This window comes from Lathamus discolor, chromosome 1, assembly GCF_037157495.1.
Source record: "Lathamus discolor isolate bLatDis1 chromosome 1, bLatDis1.hap1, whole genome shotgun sequence".
Taxonomy (NCBI): Eukaryota; Metazoa; Chordata; class Aves; order Psittaciformes; family Psittacidae; genus Lathamus; species Lathamus discolor.
The window spans coordinates 122,819,904-122,841,854 of NC_088884.1; the positions used below are offsets into that span (position 1 = coordinate 122,819,904).

At 37.0% G+C, this 21,951-nt stretch overlaps 1 protein-coding gene across 1 annotated transcript in view; it reads right to left on the minus strand.

Moving 5' to 3' along the window:
* Positions 1-21,951, minus strand: part of FSTL5 (follistatin like 5) — a 359,720-nt gene that overhangs the window by 304,650 nt on the left and 33,119 nt on the right. The window contains exon 2 of the mRNA XM_065693765.1: positions 19,784-19,840. The gene's annotated coding sequence lies outside the window, so the exon portion shown is untranslated. The remainder of the gene's footprint in view (positions 1-19,783; positions 19,841-21,951) is intronic.

Genomic DNA, 21,951 nt, shown 5'->3' on the forward strand with positions numbered 1-21,951 from the left:
AACCCATTTATGTTATTAAATCAGAAATATAAAATCTGCCATCTTAGAAGTCAGGCAAATACTTTGATACTGGTAACATTTTACAACATTTCTAAACTAACACCTAACATACCATTATGTAACTGTGTGCTGTGTGCATGCTACAAAAGTTAAATATTTTCGTTTTCAAGTTTTTCCCTTAGTTAAATAAAATACTTAATAAAATACGGCAAACACAGATTAAATATAAGAAAAAACAACAGCTGTTGATGCTTCCATTGTGTACTTTTGAGCAAATATGTCATTCTAGAGAAGGCAAAATGGCCACTCAAGACAAATTTGTTTTTTTGGAAAAGGTAAGCTGCTGAATTAAAGACTAAAATGCCTCCATATTTGCTACGATATGCTAATCTACCACCCTTACTTCTCCCTTTTGTTATTCAAGGAAACTTGGAGGTTTGTTGAAATATTAGTTACCAATAAAAACATTGAAGCCTTGGTGTTATTGAACTCCTTGAATGAACGATAAACCATGATAAGCCTACCATTACTCAAACTACCATGATAATTTAGAGAATTTCTTTCTATTACGTAAGTATTCTGGTTAATATTGTCATTTTGTCCCTTTACACCTATGAAACTTGCTCTACTGGAGTGCTCTAGCCAACAGAGATGGGTCCCATCTTTGTTACCCAGTGAAAGGAGTTTTTAAGCTTGTTTAAACCAATTTTAAACAGCTGGTTTAAAGTCAACCCACTGGGAGACTGTGGCTCAAGACTACCATGAAAATGGCAAACATCAGAACAGATAGGTTTGTGGGTTTTACCTCTACTAGGGTTTGAGGTAACAATAAAATTGCAAAGGACCAAAGAAGGTGCTAAAAAAACAAAATGTAAAAAGAGACGGTAGTTTTGGGGCAGCAAAGTAGTGTTTCAGCAGCCTTCATAGCACGGGAAGATAGGTAGAGAGCATATCAGAAAGAAACATGATATGGGAAAGTCCAACATGCAAGGAACCACGAGCTCCCTGCTTCCTTAAACGCAGATGAACACTTAGCAGGATATGAGTACACCATGTTGTAATTGAGAGTATGCACAACAGTACAATCACTAAGAGGAAATATCAAATCATCAGACTGCAGAGAACAAAAGTGCACACAAATTTTGGTATCATTGGATTGAACCACAATTCAATTGGTAACCAAAAGGACTGATGAATATTGCAACTATTTAAATAAGCAAAGACTTTTTTGCAGCTGAGGGCAGTCTGTCCTTATCAGGATTGAACCACAAATACATTTGCCCTCTGGTGCTCTCCTCCAGTGACTGCAATAATATAATTAAGTCAACTACAGATGAAACCCTGACCTAATTGCAAACATGAAAACAATTCTAAAATCAACATTTAATATGTTGGGTCAAGAATTTTACCTTATTTATAGGACTTAGTAGAAGTTCACAAGGATGGAAACAAAACTCTAAAATAACTCCATTAACTAAATTTAATTAAATCCAAAGTTGCTTGTGAATGTCTTTAAAAAAAGTCTGTGTCTAATCATACAGATACACAGAAATAATAAAGTAGAGGCAAGTGTTCTGTACTTGAAGATCAAAAATAGTTATAGGCATTTTCTTTTTAATTTAACTCTTGTGGAATTTTTCGCTTCTCTTCTTTCCTGCTTTGCAGTGACTTGCCACAAAGGTCAACTTTCTTCATGAGCCTGAAGTCAGCATAGTCACAAAAAAACACAGAAAATTGCACTTGTTCTGTCAGTCATAAAGCTCGCTTGGGTTGCTAGAGCCATGTGTTGTGTTCAATAGCTTTCTTAGATCCATCAGTTAGGGAAGTGTCCAAAACCTGTCAGCTTAGCTGCAATCTTTGGGAATGCTATGGGAACAAGTTTGAAGATATCTTTGGCCCCAATTTAAATTGAGACTCTGATGTCTGCTAACTTGCTGCTTCACTTGGACATTAAAGTCCAAGTGTATAAAAGAAGGATCTTCTTCTCTTATGTAAAATTAAATGAATAATCTTGAGTAGAATGAAGCACATTGTCATACCTGATGAAAAAAACCTTTTTTTGACTGTGACAGTTGACTTGGTCTTTTACATTCTACTATTTATAGTAAATCACATTCCTTTTTCATTGAACAACTGCAGCCTTCTTTAAATTTGCATAGATACATTTAATAAAACAATGCATTTCTTTTATTGTTTTATCTTTACTCACAATCCCATTCATTAGGATAAGAACCTTCATTTTCTACTATGTTTTAACTGCCTTATACTATTTTACAATATTTTACTGCTTACGGTTTTATACTGCTCCAATATATCTACTAGACAAAAGCCTTCCAAATGCATACTGGAAAGCTGACGGTAAACCAGAAAACCTAGAGTGTCCTGATGAGCTTGTAGCTAAAATAGATTGTAAAATAAGATTTTTCACTTATTCATTATTTTAAAAAAATATCACTCCTAAGAATGGAAGGAGGATAATACAAAATAAAGTATGGAGTAACTAGTGTGGGGTGATGAAACAGTCACTATGCAAAAGGAATGAGTTTTGGACTCTCCTCCACCACCATTGTATAATACTTAAAAAAAAAAAAAAAATTGTAAACATCTTCAGTTTTATTTATACAATAGAAATACAGGGAAAATAAAATGTAAAATTTACTGGAACTAATATTCTGACCATCTATGGTGGCAGGAAACACTAACAGGAGCCTCTTAACAGACAAAAATTACATTTCAACAAGAAATGAAAGCTCAGATGGCTTAGGTACGACCATCACCAAACACTCCATAACACATCTGGTATGACTGTCTCTACAGGCAAGAGCATCTCTTTTCTCTACAAAGTTATCACTCTGAAACTACAATCTCCGAAGTAATCACCCTATCTTCCTGAGACGTAAGACTGTCCTCCATTTTCCATCCCACCCTGACAATGTTTCTAATTCTGCATCAACCACGTAGACGCTGGGATTGTCTATGACGCCTTTGTGAAGCACAGCACTCTATGACAAGGAGCCAGGAGACGTGTCTGAACATCATAAGCCATAGATGCCAATCAGATAACCGGTGGCAAATGTCCAAGTACTGCAGCTACACACAGGCCCTTTATTGATGAATCAATTACTGTCTGCATGAATGTATCCTCAGTGCTGACTCAGGTAAGTATCTCTACACAGTTAAAATTGAAAGCTCCTCTTGCCTCTGTCTGTATTTTGAAGGTCTGGGAATGCCTGCCCTTCAGCAATTTCAAATGCTTCTTGTTACCCAGGTGAGATTTTCTGCAAACCCCCCAATGATTAATCAAAACAGAAAAAGAGGCTTTTGAAAGTTATTTTGCAGATTATATATGCAGAAAAAAAGAGTTTTGCCTTGTTCAGCAACATAGAATGCAAACTATTACATTTATAGTCTTGCAGCTCTTATGTGACTACTAAACAGAGAAAAGAGCCTCAGTGGAGGCTATTCAGATGAAAGAAAGCCTCTGTTGTTTTCTTTAATTAATCACATTCATATTAATAAGTTTCAAATAATCCTTCTAGTATTCTCAGAATCTCCCATTTTGGTCTATGGTGGAAAAGCAGGATTACCCTGCCAATTGATAAGAGAGAAAAATCCACCTTTCTTTCTCAACTTCAACATCTTAAGCATACAACTGCATTAATGTGCAAAATCTGTATGTTAATGAAGACAGAGAATAACAATTTCTGTCTTTCAGAGCAATACAGTGCACAATCACAAATCACACCTGATGACAAGCCCGGGTCAAGCCTTTTCTCTTTGCCTTCTCCAAAAAATAAGTCTTGAGACTGAGTTGGTCCTGAAGCAATAGAAAGTTCCAGCAGGAAGAAGAGGAGAGTGCCAAAGAAGGGTAAAGGCATACTGAAGAATCGGGTTCACTGTTACTTTTATTGGAGTTGGGTGGGAGATGAGGGGGAAGATGCTAAAGAAGGAGAGGGGATATCACTTGTAGCAGTGCATACTGCTCATCCTCCCTAATTTCTCACTTAATAAAGGATTACCAAAACTCAGTGCTGGCACTGCAACCGGTGGCCACAATTTCCCAGTGGAACACTTGGAAACAAAACAAAAGCAGACCCACTGCTGCTCTCTCCCAATAGCTGAGTGTTTCAGGCACCCTCCCATGCTTAAAGCCAGCCCAACTGACAACCCAGTGGTGCTGCTAGGCACAGCATGGCCTGTAATAGTACTACAGCCTCAGAGTTCCCTAGAGTTCTGAGTGTACAATATGATAATACATGATATATATTGGAAAAATGAGAGTAGTGTCATTAAAAGAATCCAAAATCATCACTTATCTTCAAAGTTACTTGAATCCTTTGAACATCACCCACAAAAAATACCTTTTTTCACGTCTATATTTTGCCCCAGTTTTGGCTACTCTAAAAGCCAAGAAAGGTGCAAATCTACAAACGGGATATTCAAAAACTACTCCAGAATAACCATTTTATAGAAAGCCAGGCAAGCCAGCCCTGTTCAGCTCTTTTTTCTTTTTTTTTTAAACCATAATTTATCAAATATACAATATAAGATATCAGACACATGCCTGGGAGGATAAATGTAGCTATAAGACTGTTTGCTTTACAGCAGTCTCTTTCTAGAATAACATTCCCATAAGACTTTCATCACCCACTTAAATTTATACCACAGGGACAAAGTATCCCAGCAGAAGCCTTGACAGAAAAGCTTGAAACTATGCGTTGGGTGGGTAGGGGCATGGTTACCTGCAGCTCAGTGACTGAAATCATAGCTCTGTGCTGTTGTGTTCTAATTTATCTTGGACAATTACTGTTAGAGCCTGATATATGTCCACAGTAGCACACTACTCTGAATCAGTTTTACATAAGTTTGAACAGAGCTGGCTTGTTCTACGAGAGCCGAAGTTGATCTTAGGCCACGGTATACCAACTGATAGCTAGTTGAGGTGGAGGGCAGTGGAAGAAAAGGTTAATTTCTGGCCAGAAATACTGGTCAGTATATGGTCAATAGAAGGAAATGAAATAATGATCAAAGGCTATAACAGGATAAGATGGATAGCAGTGGCCACAAAACAGATCAACTAATGCTCTTCTAAAATCTCACTTCTCATTTTACGGTACTTTCTCTTTGTTAAGTTTTATCATCACAGAAAGTTTTTTATTTTTATGAAAGCTGTGCTAATATTTTCTAATCACAATTCCAGTACATGTTGATTGATATTTCTTAGCATTTTAATGCAGCTTTATTTTCATTTTTAGGTTTGGACAAACTGAAGGATGTCTAAACTTGTCTTTAACTAAAATACGTAAGTAATTATACTATTTATAGGGTCTGTGCACGACACCTACTTTCTCAATACCTTTACACACCACAGGAAAATCATATTCACTTCAGCAAGAGAAAGAATACTTTTAAATCATTGCACCAGTTCCATTTAGTGACTGACTGCAAAATGATGGATTACTACAGTTTAATACTTTTACCTTTTGTTTTCCTGATAGGTATCAGAGTCCAGTAAGGACTTACCTGTTTAGTTACAATGTGAAAATACATAGCTTATCCTGTGATTCATGGTTTTACTTCCCCTATAATGTCAAAGTAAGCACAAGAAACTTTAAATCAACATACTTAAAATATAACTGAAGTGCTGTTTAAGCAAGCTTAGTCACATGGGTGTCTGTTTTATACTGTTGTGACTATAAACTTGCCCCTGAATCCCACAGCAACACAGAAGGTTTTTCTGCTGTTGGAACACTGAATCATCTAGACAGAAGTAATAGGTTTTCATCCTGCAGATGACATGTGCAAAGTTTTGTGTTCACTATGTGACATTAACTTCGCGTGACATTGTATCCGTTCTAAAGCAGCATTCTAGGTTTTAGGGGGTTTGTTGTTTAATTGCATTATATAACAGGAAAAAAAAAAGTTAGTCTGAAATTGTGGGTCATAATGACCCTTGGTAAGCATCCAGTAATTCAGGAGCCTTCGTTAGTAATACCAATTTTTACCATTAATATTCTTCTGCTGTTAGAATGGCCAACTGACTATAATTTCATAATATTTCCTGCAGATGGGCAGAAATAACATGCATGCAAGGATAAAGAGAAGCAAGCAAATTTCAAAACAATGCCATGATCTTCATTACAGAAGTGTTCTTGTAGCAATTAAGTGTGGAGCTGCACATATGGTGTCTCATTTATCCTCATATTTTCACTGATGCAAACCTGTGATGATAATATTAACGTAAATGTAACCATACCAGTTTTCAGTCAGTCTGGGAGCACAGAAAAGTTTGGTGGGTTTTTTTTTTAATTTTCCATAAGTAATTCCACTTTTTTTTTTTTTTTTTTTTTTTTTTTTTTTAACTAGAAACTGGGAGAAAGACAAGTAGCCACAATGTCACAAATTCAGCTATGGTGGCCTTCCCTTCTTTGTGTCTTTAAAGGAAACAGCTACCTTGTTATTTTACACTCTTTTGGTGAGTCATGAGTAATGTTTTTTTTTGGCTTAGGATTATTTCATCAATGTTATTACTCTTAGCAGATGCTATGATATCCAGCAAACAGGAACAGTTTTTCTAGTGAGCTATGTGAAAGACTTCTGCCCTCTGCCTAAGTATTTTACAGAGCTTACACGGGAAAACTGAAGCGCATAATTACTGCTGGACATAAATATCACAAATAGAAGGAAGTTAGTTATGCATTACATCTATCTCACCAATAATTCTGATGCAATTACTGGAGAATTGTGACGCTAGTCAAAAACAGCTAAAACTTCTATGATTATTGGCTTACAAACCTAATCTATACGCAGGACGAACAGTATGCTGAGAAGCTGCTTGTCCCAAAATATTCACTGACAAGAGTGACAGCAATAAAGACACTGAACTGGGTCTTACAGGGATATTAACGGATATAAATCACTCTGCCATGGCATCCTTTTTGCAATATCTTATACGCAACACTGAAACACTTTTTTGGAAGAGCCCCAATTTAATACTTTAAGAAGGCAAATTTCTAGGATTCCGAATTTCTATGCATGCATACAATCTACTGTTCACTTTCTTTATTAGAAAGAATAACAAAGGTACAAGACTCTCTGCTTACATTTTCAGCATTCAGAGTTTCATGAACAGATCTTAAAGTTTTCTTCCAGCATTTACACATAATTTCAGGAACAAATACGCTGTTTATAAAAATTGCAAGACTAACCCACTAAATTTGGACCTTTTGTGTCTCACAAGGAAAGCAGACATTGGTAAACCCAACATTCTTAGCCATATGACTTCACACAGTTCATGGAGAAGTCAGATGTAGCACAATTTCATAAAAACACTCCCAGTATAGTCAGCAAAATATATAACAAACTTTCATTTATATCTCTTTGTTAATATGAAAGCTGCTTTAACTCAGAAATTACAACATCAGGGGTGTTATTTTTTTATATTGATTTCTGAGGCTTTGGAAATATAAATCAAATATTCAGTATAGCTTTATTAACTTTTTATATACATACCACATCAATTTCTACAAAGACAAGCAAGGAAGCCATTTTTAAAAAGTTTATTTATGCATGGAAGAAATTACTGGGAACCTAAAGCACTGGATGAATATGACTATTGCTCTGAAAAGATATAAAGGACACAAATATATTAAAATGTTAGATTAGGGACACAAATTTTAATATCTGATGCCTAAAGCACTCTACTAATGCTTCAAATGAAACCCCTAAGGTACAGCTAACCTCCTCCCACTCCACTGACTGCAACAAGAACATACAAATGTAGACTGTTCAAATATTTTTGTGACAATAATTCTCTAAGCATAAAAGAGAATCAGCCTATTATTAGACAGTAGAGTAAAATGTAATTATAACTAAGCAACACAGTTTACATTCACTTGAAAAACTGTTTCCAGTTCAAGGAATAATTAGCATAATACAAAAGTTAAATCTCAGGAGTGATGTTAATTATCTTTTCTTTCAGTGTCCCAGGGAAAGAACTAAATCAGCCCATGCATCAATGTGTAGAACATTTTTTACAGACTATTACTGTTTATTAAAAACAGCCTGGGGCAAAGATCATAAAATCTAAAATAGAAATATAATATTCATGTGGAAATACTACCGATACTAATTATTGCTGGGTTTCTGAACTACCTAAGAATATAAAAGGAGTACAATGGAAGAGAGAAGAATAACATGTATGTCAGAGAACCAACAAATTTAAAACCACTACTTTAACTTTGCATTAGACTAACTGAGATTCATTCACGTTAAATGGCACAGGAAATAAATGCAAAATATGATGAGTCTTCAAACTATCATAACCTGGTGCTGTGTCTTGTGGTTCATTTTAAATTAGAATTATCTCTGTCAGAGGACTTGATAATATGGAAGAACAGCAATGTGATGAACTGTATTTCAATTGGAAAATGAGCACTCAAGATTAAAAACATCGATTTCTCACTGAAGATGAGGTTATGGCTAACCTTGGCTGCTGCAAGGAGAGGGAGGGCCCATGTGCTTTAATTCCATTTTACAAGGACAAGCCAAAAATACTGTCAGGAAGAGCCTCTCTTCCTTCTCTGTGGCCTTTCAACTGCTAGAACAGATGATGAGCTGAACTTGTTTCTATCTTTAAACAAAGTGAAGAAGAAAAGAAGGACTCGGTGTTAAAATAAGATGTTATATTTTAATATCAGGTTTTGTATTCCTGTGAATACTGTAGTGATAACTGAGCAAACACTTGGAAATGACACTGGTTTTCTGACCATTTTCTGAGCATTCACCTCTCAGACTTGAAGAATACTTGACAACACTGAAGAAATCTGCCTTTACTGAAGGGACTTGGTCTTAGTTTTCATTCTACAGATTTAACAACCAAATCACAGAATCACAGAATGGTTGAGGTTGGAAGCGACCACTGGAGGTCATCTAGACCAGCTTCCTTGTGGGACCACCCCTCATTTATCCAGCCAGCTATCCCATCATAAAAGACAATCAGCTTGGTTAAGCGTGATTTCCCTTTCGTGAATCCATGCTGACTACACCTAATCACCTTCTGGCCTTCCCCATGCCCAGAGATAGCCTCCAGGATGAGCCATTCCATCACCTTTCTACGGATTGAGGTGAGGCTGAGTGGCCTTGTAGTTCTCAGGATCCTCCTTCTTGCCACTTCTGGAGCCTGGGATGACATTTGTTTTCTTCTAGTCCTCAGGCACCTCCCCTTATTGCCATGACCTTTCAAAGATGATCGAGAGTGGCCTAGCAACAATGTCTGCCAGCTCCCTCTGCACTTGTGGGTGCACCTGGGCTATGTATCTGGATGTCAAGTTTGTCTAAGTTATCTCATTTTCTCATTTCTAAATCATCTCATGACCTACACCTCCTCAACAAAGTGAAAGACCTCCTTTCTCCAGACCTTCTCCCTGGTTTCCTAGGTGAAGGATTCCTGAGGGCTGGCCTTGACATTGAAGACTGAAGTAGATATTCAGTATCTCTGCCTTCTCTGTGTCCTCTGTCACCAGGGTCCCTGCTCCGTCCAGTAGTGGGCCTCCATTTTCCCTAGTTTTCCTTTTACCTTTCATAAAAAGTGAATAGTCTCCAAGATATTGTACAAATGTTATGTCTTACAAAGGCTTCTGCCTTTTGTTTAATTAAGACTCAGTCCAGACCCTTAGAAGGTAAAAATGAGACACTGTTAGAAATGGTGATGCGCCAAAATAATTCTCCTTCTCATGAAAGCAAAATGCCAATGTAAAAAACATCTTTAAAATTAACATGGCACATCTTTTCTTTTTTTTTTTCACTTCAGTACAATAGCTTATTTTCTGCTGTATTAATAGAAAGATGGACTGCTGCAAATGTAAAAGACAGTTATGTGTGAGCTAGTGATTCACTTTTGCATTTAGCTTTCTTTTCCACTAGAGTGTTCTCAGAAAGCATATACTAGTCTTTTCTGTTTATATACTAAACACGTTTGAATCTTGCTTAAGAAAATATCTGGTGGTGCCAAACAGTTTCTTAAAAGAAAACTTGGATTTTATAACTTTTCCATTTAGAGAAAACAATCTTTCTTTAAAATTATATATAGTTGGTGCATTCTCATCTAGAGTTCATACAGGGAACAAATACAGCCTAGGAATGATAGCCAACACAGGCATTTTTATGCTTGTCTTGATTAAAGGCCATATTGCTATGCTTTCCTGGAAAAAAAATAAATCCTTTTGAGGCAACTTATGGAGATTTTTCCTAATCTAATTTACTTTTCTTCTTCAATTATGTATATATATTTTGTTTCTATATGTTGATACATATTGCAACTTTTTTTGAAGACCGGTCAACAACATCTTAGTCAGACCACATCTATAGTACTATGTCTTGTTTCAAGCCCCAGTGCAAGAAAACTATGGGTAAACTGGAGCAAGTTCAGCAAAACAGGCAATTGGTATATACTGAAATGGGGAGGTCAAACTGGATAAGGAATAATTTTCATAGGTATTTTGCCCACTTTTTTGCAGTTAATTTAACTTTTTCCTAAAGAAATCTTCTTGGATGTCATGGCATTTTCATGTATCCAATACTTCTGTTGCTATTTCCTGTTATCATTAAAAAGGCCATTAACTGTCACCAAATACAGTCTTCATGAAAAAGCATCATATATATAACCATAATATTGGTAGCAATATATTCAGTCTCTACAGAAACAAAAGACAGGGGTTTTTTTTTTGACTGCTCTTCCACATGAATTATGATTTCCATTGATCTGCCACAGTGCTTTGAAGGGGTTTTTTTTTTCTTTCTTTCTTAATAAATATGGTTCACAAAGTTTAACAAAACCCGTAAGTACCATATTACTATAGTCCTGTTTTAAATGAAGTTTATGAAAGAAAATATAAAAAAATACAGAACTTGAAATGTTCAGCTTCGAAGCATCCCATCTGCAAGCTGTTCAAAAAAGTTTATTTCCATTACCTGTCATGAAAGAATAAAATTTTTTACCTGTTTTTGTTTTATTACACATTATTTTCTTGACAAGTGATTAAAAGTATAATAATTTACGTATTATTTAGGATGACAGTTCTCTTATAATAATGAAAATACATACAGTTCAGAGCTACAATGCAGAAAACATCTAAAATATTTTGGTTTTAATGGAAGCAGAAGAATGCAAAGTAATAATCTAGAAGTTCCTGTCATTTAATAAGAGCATTTTCAGTAAGGAATAACATTTTATCTGATCAATGCTATGAGCTATTTTAAGATTATTTTATTCCTTTGTGTAGGTATTAAAAACTTCTTTATGAAGAAACCAAAAATGATTTCAGAAAGTTTTTAATATGCTGATTTAAAAATTATAGTGGCTTTTAACACAAGAACACCCATTCACTGATAAAAATATTTCGGAATTACAATAAGCCTTACTTAGGAAAATTGAGAAAAAAGCTCACTCTGCCAGGAAAAGAAAGAAGTATTTTAAATATCGTTCATCTTCCAACTAACATTTTCAAGTACTTCATTATACAAAAAAGTCTTTCTGAAGCCTGTGCTGAAAAGCACTGCTGGACACCAATCTCAATTAATTCAAATGCAAATAAACCCTGAACTTCAACCTACTTCAAGCAATCAGTGCAAGCACTGCCAACTCTCCCCTCATTTAACTCTTTAGAAGTTCTTATTTTCTCAAGATTTGCACAACTAGGCAATGCAGGCAAATAATTCACCACTAAGTTCACTTAGTGTATGGTAGAAAGAGTGATTAATTGAATAGACTTACTACGATCATTTCTAGAGTAGTAAGGGTAAATACGTGCATAAACTTTGTTATCAAATAGATAACAAATACATATTTTCAAGTCATTGCCATATCCAGTTAGTAAGAAATCATGACTGGATAGACCATAACAGTCTGGCTGATTTAAACTTATTTCATTACACCTCTTGGCTGATATATTCAGTCCATATCGCTGGAAGTATCAATGACTAGGAGGAAATGAAAATTAGGAGAATTTTTGCAGTTCTTCTGCCATGCTAACTGTGCAGACATTTCTTTATCTGCACTGGTCCATCGAATGAAGACATGTTTGTTAATAAATGTGAGTACTGGAAAGGAACACAACCTGCCTACTAGGAGACAAGGCTTTGTAACTGTAGGTTGCTCTATTAACCTAAAAAAAAAAAAAAAAAGAAAAAAGAAATTGTAAAACAGCACAAAAGAGAGTTAGCCTCTGGGTTTGATTGCTCTTGATTACTTCCCTGGGCACTAGTAATCTTTGATACTGGTATTAGACCGAGTTTCATATAGCACTGTTTTCAAAGGTGCTGGTCAACCACAACTGTTATTCAACCCACAGCTTTCTCAATGTCTCTTTACTACAAAGTTTCAAACTTACTGTTCTTCTCATAACTTAAAAGGGTGTTCTTTGTCTTTTCTGTCTACCAAGAGGCAAGGAAAAGAGCACTGTATTAAATATGTATAATATCCTATGCAAAAAAAGTTCTCAGCCTTTTTATTTGTTGACATCCTTATAATTAAAATGAAAAGAGAAAAGAAAAAAAAGAGAAAAAAAAAGATTGAACTATAAAGCAGGGTTAAAGAAATTTGCAAATAAACTTGTTAATCTATTTGCTTTAAAATTAAGTAGCACAATAGGACAAGCTAGACTGAATAATTAACAAATATTTTCCTCCTTTTGCTTAGAAAAACCAAAGAACAGTCGAAAGTGGCATTTGTTTCATTACACCCCCTTGAGCCCATGATTCACTCCTGTGATATTTAGTGTCCTGAATTATCTCATACTATTTGGCAGTCTTGAGAAAAATATTCAGAATTGGCTATCTAAGTTTATTTGACCTCTTCCCTTTAAAATTTCTGAGCCAAGTTCAGAATTGTTAAAAAGCGGAACTATTGGTATTGGACCTCCACCTTTTTATTTACGCTTGAAACTAACAAAACCAAGCAGAGGCTTGGCTTTCATTATTATTTGATAGTCTCTTAAGAGTATGAGAATGGTGACACAAAATTGACATTCAGTTTCTAGAATGTTATATAAAAAACCTGTTTAGAACTGTGTGCATCTATCCCAAGGGGAAGAACAGGAGGGAGGGAGGGAAGTGGAAGTTTCTTATTTATTAGAGACTTCATTATGTGATTGTAAAAGTTCTTTTTTTCCTAGGGTTTAATACCTGTGGGTTTTAAAACAAATACAGAGGATCATTGGATAAACTCGCACACAAAAATATCTGCATGACAAACCATCATGATTAGATAGATCTAGAACACACCTAGATCTGAGCAACTGTATTATTTGAGTTTTACTGAGTCCTATTCAGTGTCAAAGACAGCCCAATAAATAGCCAAGTGATCCACTACCAAATGTAAGCTTAGGATGTCTGACAGGTTGTATGTATGTTGATAACTTCAATACTTGTAAATGTATTCCCTCACATGCATATCTTTGTGTGTTGACCAGTGTAAGCAGCGTCTATAAAGCAGCACTTTAAATAGGGAGTTTCCCTGAATACTCATTTTATGGCAAGACTCCTCCCCAAGTCTGTATTAGTTCTGCAGTCAGCTGTTAGGTCAAGCCATTAAAATCCAGTTTTCTTCAGCTTATGAATGGTGATGTTCAAGGTCTTGGAACTGTGCACTATATAAAGTCACATCCTTAGAAGTATACAAATATGCTTAAAGGATTACTACTGAAAAAAAAAAAAAAAGACTATTTCTAATTAGAACAGTTAACCAAGATGGCTATGGACCACACTTGATGTTTATACATATATATACACATCATATATATAAAAATATATATACAAAAAACCCACCATTTTATTGAAAAATAGCAGTGCCATTTTACTTCCTTGACAGTCTACATATCATTTCAAATCTCCATTTTTTAAATGTGATTGAAAATAAAGGAGCTCAATACGAATGAAGGCAAAACATTACATAGAAAATACAATCAGATATAAGACATAAATTTAAAAGTGAAGAATTAATGTCTTAGTATCAAAGTTTATCATCTGACTGATGCTGGTAAAATGACTGATCTCAGCAAGATCAATGACTTTTACTCATATAATGATGGATATAGTCCCTTTGCAGCTAACAGGACTCTGTGTAGGAATAAAGACTACTGAAGTGAACAAGGATTTGCAAATCAGGCCCTGTACATTTACACTTAAACATCAAAAGTTTGGCCATATAATTAATACGTTGGGCTTCTTTGGGTTCTTTTTTTTTTTTTTTTTTTTTTTGGTTTGGGGTTTGTTTTGGATTTTTTCCTGTTTGTACCACATGCTTCAAAATTAACTTTTCCCAAATATTTTTGTAATGTAACTTTAGAAAGCAAATATCCAGAATCTTCATACTTTAGAAAGTATAATTATTTAAAATTATACCTAAATGCTTCAAAGCAAATTAATATTCATGTCAATGACAGCTGATAAGAGCTGTCCTAGCTGATGGGTAGACAAGCAATGAAGGTTTGCAATCAGTGCAAGTGCTGGGTGATAAACTTTCCCTACCATTTGAGAAAGGAAAGCAACAGCTGCTTTACAGAAACAGCTGTAATGGAGTGGGGGTGGAGGGCACAGAGAGAGGAGGGAACAGTAAAAGATATATATTTCCTAATTCCACCTAAACTTAACTAAAGCCTTGGCAATTTAAACTACTTTCTCCTCAATTTGAGAACTAGTCCTCGGTAGTTCTGTGCTGCTGCCCAATAGCTACCTTTATATTCTAGCTGATAAAAGTATTCAGTAAAAACAACCCACCTTAATTTTAAATAAATGATGCAGGAGTACAAAATAATACCATATGAAGCAAGCCTCCTTTCATCAGCTTCATCTCATCAGCAAGTTACCTCACAGAGTTCAGACATGCTAGCACTTGTGCAGGGCAACTATGTAAGGAAACAATTGTGGATTAGATCTCAATTCCAAAGAGAATTCATCACAGCCACAAGAGTATGAAGTGATACATAACGCTAAAAAATACAGGGTGGGGACCTCATTCACCTGCCTGTTGTGTTCAGCCATCTCAGTAGCACTGGCTACAAGCAGCAGCAGCAGCCCATGCCTTCTGGAATCAGCCTTAATCTCTGAGTGGTGAAAATCCCTGTGTGGTGCTCTGTGCGTGCAGAAATCCCTGCATGGTGCTCTGCCCTGTATATGTAGAAATCCTTGTGTGGCACTCAGCTCTGCATGTGCAGAAATCCCTGCGTAGCACTCAGCTCTGTGAGTGCAGAACTCTTACCTCATAGGAGCAGTAGAAAACCCCTCCGTGAAGCACAGCGCCCTACCAAGCTTGCGAAAGGTTAAACACCGCTGAAATAGCAAGACATTTTATCTGCCCACACTTTCCAGTTCTATTCAATTACCTACAACAGCAGTCCTATAATGCAACATGATGTGGTACTATTAAATCGGGGATTCGAAGTTACACCTAGCTGTAGCCTGGAGGAAGGCCTGACATTTGTCAGTCAATATCAAAGGAAACAATCCTCAACTTTCACGGGCACTTGCACACTACATTGACCTTGGAGGTGGAAGTCGGGATGATCACTTTCACAAAGGTGGTGTTTCACAAGTTCACAGTATTACAGCATTAAATTGTGCATCGAGTAACAGGGTATCACTGTCCTTCTGTCACACACTCATATGTGCATGCACAAGACACAGAGCAACATGAGGCTGTTTTTAAATCCTCCTTAATTCCTACTTTGCTCTCCACTTCCCAGAATGACCTTACGTATCCCTCCTTCCCCCAGACAGAATCGGCTAGAGCTTTTCGTGTCCCTGAAAGCTGGTGTTAACACAAAGCAGCTTCTACAATGTCCTCCGATATCTTTCTATAATACACAAGGTTTCTGAAATAAAATATTTTCAAACATTTAAACATTATCCCACCAGCAAGTTTTGAAGAAAAATAAGCCTCTAACTTCACATTTGTGATTCGTCTTTTGTTTACAGAGCCCTTTTCACTGAAAACTGCGCACCTCCTTTCCAAGCGTTGCCCCTCGGCTGACCTAAAGGCTAACTAGCTCCCAACTTTGCTCTACCTTTAATTGCCAGGTCCTTCATCCGTTCGCCACCCCACCACCAATTATACGAAGATATCAGCTATATAACATACATATATATATATTCTTGCTTACCTTACCCAAGACTCACTAAAGTCCACAGGGAAGAAAAACCAACCCCGCCGGGCCCCCGTGCAAGGATCGCGGAATGAGGAACGCTTCTCCGTTTCACAAAGCCAAGAGTGGATCCGGCAGGCACGCCGCTAGCCCGAGAAAACTCAACGCACCAGTTCCCGGCGCCGCTCCCGGCCCAGACCGGTGGCGGTCGGAACCCCCCGGCCCCGGGGCGCCGCGGGGAGGCGGCGCGGGGCGCCCGCCCTTCAGCACCCGCAGCGCCGCGGACAGCACCGGCCCCGCTCACCGCCGCTACTGCCGAGCCCGGCTGCCGCCTCCACCGCCTGCCCGCGCCGCCGCTCGGCTCGACACCGCTCCGCTCGGCCCGGCGCGGCACGGGCTGCCCCGCCTCCGGCCCGCCCCTGGCCCGCCCCGCTCCCCCACAGCGGCTGGCATCGCCCGCGGTCTGCGAAACTTGCTCTTAACCCCCCCCCCCATCTTCAAAGTCGGTACTGTCCCATCTCTTTTTGTGGGGCGGGGGAAGCAGTACCTCGTACTTCACCCTTTCCCCTCTCATCGGAGGGCTGTTGACCTGACGGAGTTCAGCGTTTCCCCGCTCCGGTCTCCCCTTCTTGGGGGCATCGCCCCGGTTCCCTGCCCTCCGGCCGCCCCTACGTCTCCTGCCCCCACAAAACACGGAAAACACCGTCCGCTTCCCGAGCGGCAGCGTCCGGAGTGCTCGAGGCGCAACGCAGCGGCCCCGGGAAGAGCGGCAACTGCTGTGAAGCAGCGAGTAGCTCCCACGCGGAGCACAGAGGGTTGGTGTGCTTCCATGTTTAACGCAGGATGGATGTTACGCGGTATTAAGTTTTAATACACAGACCGGCTGTTTGAAAGCTCGAGTATGCTGGAGGCTTTGCACAGCCTGTGTCAGTAGTCCCTACCATCTGTAGCAAGTTTCAATGTCTTGAATGTCCAAGTAGAGCTCCTCGCTCCTAACCCATGCCAAAAACATCAACATGTTACTGTGAATCATCTTTAGTTATGAAAAACACATGGAAAAAAACCCTCCTCCAGATAAGACTGTTAATTACATCCTCTGATTATAAAAAAGGAAAACATGTACGTTTGGAAACAAAACAAAAGCACCCAGCTGGAAGCTAATGGCCTAAAAAGTTAGAAATACATTTACCTGAAGTGAAGCAAAGAAACAATGGTTTGAAGTCTCACTTGAATCTGCTTTACAGTGAGATAACAGGTTTAGTTATCTGATTTATTACTTTCAAATTAATTTACTATCCACCATTCCACCACTTTTAAAAAGTAGCTACTTAATCTTCAATGTGAAATCACTATGAAAATTAAGTATCTATTCATCATGGCATTATGTTACCTGCTTCAGGCCTTTTGGGAAAACCTGATACAGATTAAAGTATTAAACTGTCTTTAAATCACTCCTGACTAGAGTAAAGCCAGATGGAGGTCATCTGTTTTGACTGGTGTGCTGACCTGTGCTATACTTGCACATGTGGCACAAACTTGTAGTGAGAAGCAAAACTAGGTAAATCCCGTAGTTGAAGAACTGAACTAGATAACAGAGGAAATAATGAAACAAGATAGGTCAGATTGTATTAGCTTATCACAATTTTGTAAGGGGCTCTTGCTAATTAGGTCGTGGCACTGCAATAACAACATGATTAACATTTACACACAAAGTGTAGAATATAAGGCCAGATCACACAGACTTCCATTGATACAACCCTTTATAATCGCCAGTTATCATAAAGCTTGGCTGGCATCCAGATAACTTTTCTGAACCACTATTATTCTATTTCTTCCCTCTTTTTTTCTCTTAAGCTCTATCCATTTTTTTGCAAAGCAAAAGTAGAATAAAATTATGCTACTTACTGACAAGTTTTGGGGTACGAAACTGATGCTGAGTCAGCTTTGCTTCCCAGTAGCATAGCTGCATTAGAAATTCCTGGGACAGAGGTAAACCCAAAAATTACTTGTTCCAAGCTAAGTGAAAATCTTGTGAGTGCAAACAGGGACCCTGCTCATCCATTCTCCTCTGACATTATAAACATGAATGAAATAAATGACCAACAACTACAGAAATATTTATATAACCTTATTAATGAAGTCAGGAGGTCTATCAAATTATGCTGAGTATGAAATACTATAGCTTACTGGTTGGCTTTGCAAACGGATAGACAACCCCCACACACACACAAAATACCATATGGAAGTCTCTCAAAAAAACCCTCTTAAAATCTCTAAATCTTGTGAGGAATTGCACTCTTAAATTTTAGTGTGAATAATGATAAAACAGCATAATACGTTAAGGTATCTTGGCATTCTTGCATTTTTGAATGCATCTGATGATGCTCATTTTTCTTCTTTGGACACTCACTGGGACATTCACTTTACAAAGCTCATATTTAATTTAAATTACTTTGATGTATTTGTAGCACACACATTTTCTACTTTTCCCTCTAATTTAGCTCACTATCAGCTATCATAGGCAACAGTTAGAAATACATTTTGCTTATTCTTCTCCTGAGACCTTTCTGTCTTCTGCTCAATGGATACAGTTTCTGAGCTCCATTTTGTGTATTGTTTGCTCTATTTTTTGACACCCCCTGAAAAAGTGAATGAACTAATTTTTTTTCATTCTTTTGCAACCCATACTGTTGCCTACTGCTGTTTGCAACTGAAACATTTTTATCCACCGAGGACTGCCCTGCAATATTACTTTATGTGATATAATGCAGACCAGTGCACACAACTTTAATAAAGAATTTATTCTGTGTTTAAGAATCAGTTAGTCCACACAGACTGCTAATGATTAGTATTATGTTTCTGGTTTCCGTAACCTTAATTTGGCCAATTTATGATCCCACATAGTATGCCATGCAATTTTCAGAGTTTGGTATAGAGTCTCATGTGCTTGGCAGTCAGTTATGTTTGGTTTTCATTTTTCTACATGAATTACTGTATTTGAAGAATTTGCTGGGTTTATACTGGGGAGAGTTGAAGCTGTGCAGTAGATACTGATGCTTTCTTGTGAAGGTGAGAAAGACAGAGGAAGTTCAAAGCTGGTTTATGCTTGTTAAACTATAGGTATTAATAATAAGGATTCTCTATTTTGTATTTATGAGGAACTGTTTAATATAGGATTCAATACAGCAGGGAACCTCATGTAAGACAAAAAGAAGATCAAAGTCTGAATATATTAAGGGGAAGTCAGTGCAAATAATAGATGATAAAAGTTGTTTGGTTGTTCAGTGTTTGTCCAAAATATTTGCTTTCATACTTCACAGCCTATCCATATCTCACTGAATATAGAACAATAGTCACTTTCTTTGACAAACTTGGATCTCCTTTCCAACTGCAAGTAATTATGGAGAAAGGGTTAGTTACCTTGCAAACAGTACTGCAATCAAAATGAGTGCAGAATTACAGAGTAAGCATGGTATTTCAGAAGTAGCTATTTTTCTTTGTTTGACTTTTCCACTGCTAACACATCTAAAGCTATTTGAAGTATCTTTGGATTTGGTTTTCTTTTTTATGTGCTTACATTTTTGTAAGAGCAATCAGTAAGGAAAAAAACCCAGGAAATTTCATAACCTTGCACTGTTACTTACTCTTCAGATCTTCAGATTAGTCCAGTGACTTCTGTATGTCCGGGTACCACTCACCACCTGTAAGTTCAAAAACAACAATTTATTTTTCTGTGATAAATCTTTAAACATTCAAAATGAGAAAAGTGTTCCCATGAATCACATTATCAGGTTACCAGAGACTTCAGGATATTAAAATCTGATACTACCAAAAATCAATTACTTCGATGTCCAAACTAACCTGGCAGTTGCAAAGTAGTAAACAAAACTAAAAAAAGTCTTTTCTTCTTTTGCAACACTTTAAACATACTTCTATTTGTTGGTTAATACCAAAAATAGTTTTTGGCCCTGATAAATTCAAGCAATAAAGAAATCTTATTTCAAAATATACAGACCACAGTACTGCCCTTTACAGGGTTTAATTTCCACTCCTTTTTAACAAATTATTCTTTTTTGGTTTTGTTGTTGGAGGAAGACACCTGCCCCTTCAGTGCAGCTGTTACTAGTGAAGATCATTGATTAGCCTGAAGTCAATGACAGCAAAAGAACTCTCAGCCTGCTCTGATACGAGATGGCATGAATAATTCTCGAAATATGTGTGTCTCACAGCATGAAGTTTGGACACATACATTTTTCCCTCATCTTCCACTAGTCTAATTCATTCAATGTCTGTTTAAAATGTTCTAATGAAAGATGATAAGGCATCCACTATCAGCTCTGTCCTGATCAAAAAGCACAGCAAAGTGTCCTGAGACCTGGACTGGTGCTTTTATAACAGCAGGGCACCATAAGCACCAGAATGGCAGACACTGGCAAATGATGTAGAAGAATATTAGCTTACTTTTGTCTTGGAGAAAGGTTGTGCCAGCCATCTGGAAGAGGAGATCTCCCAAATGACAAAAGGATAATAAAGGCACATTAAGGTTTACCCCATATCTCCTCAAAGCCAGTTCTCACAAAGGGACTTAGTTACTTAAATAAAAGGAATATGCAATAGTATTCACACACAAGAAACCTATATTTAAAATTCATCCAAGAAGTAATTCAAATTAAACAAAGGAAAACACAAAACAACAGATGTAAACTTGAGGGGGACAAGAGAGGGAGGGGAGATTAGACTCTGAGGGTAGATCCATAGATTTCTCCATTATTTCTAATGAAATGGTATAGGTTCATTTCAGCGTGCAGCTACTTTGCAATGATAATGATTCTGACAAGATGACATTGCCCCCACTCTCATGGTGTGAATATAAAGTAACAACTGATTAAACAGGAAGGAGATAGTACACTACAGAATTAATATCCACATTAAAATTTACTATTAAAAAATAATTGAGCAATGAGGATAAATGTTAAATTTCTTATCGTCCAGCCTTTTTCAACCATTTGGGATCAAATAATTGTATTGTTGATTATCATAGAAATCCAAAAACAATACCCTTGATGGTAGATAACACAGATATATATCTGTATCTATATATAAAAAAATAAAACAAAACAAAACAAAAAAAAAAAAAAACACCAAACAAGAAACCCACACACAAAGAGAAAGCTGAAAATACTTAATTTCGGTACTTCGTGGCGTTTATAAGAGATCTCTTAGGGCATCTATCGGGGAATCTTAGTATTGCACTCTAAAGAGAGGAGCTTGTAGAAAGCATAACAAGAAAGGAACAAGTTCTTTTTTGATAACAGATTAAACAAGAATATTAATTATGACTTTTTTTTTCCCCCTCTCTTCTGGGCATTCCTTATTCGATTGACTAGGAAAACTAAACAATCAAATCAGAAAACATCACAGCTGAAAGTATTCGCTGATGGAAATGAAAGAGCTAATATTCTACATTTCATTATTTGGCAGCTCATTCAATCTAATACTTAAATGCATATTAAGATGAACATACCAGGCTGTGTTTATCTGGAAAATGAAAAAGTAATGAATAAGCATGAAAAAGTGTGCTAAAACCATAGGTAGAACTTTAATTTGTAAGGATTAAGTATTAAAAAGAATGGCAAAGGTTTTGGATTAGGCTTGTTTAGCCTTTAAGTTTAGCCTTAACCTATTTAGATATTTTGAATTTTTAATTATTACCTATGAGTTCTATGGTAGAAATCATGATATCTTTACACATTTGGTGTGATTTATTTCTGTCAACTAACACTGAGTATTCTCTGTCCCACATGGATTTCTG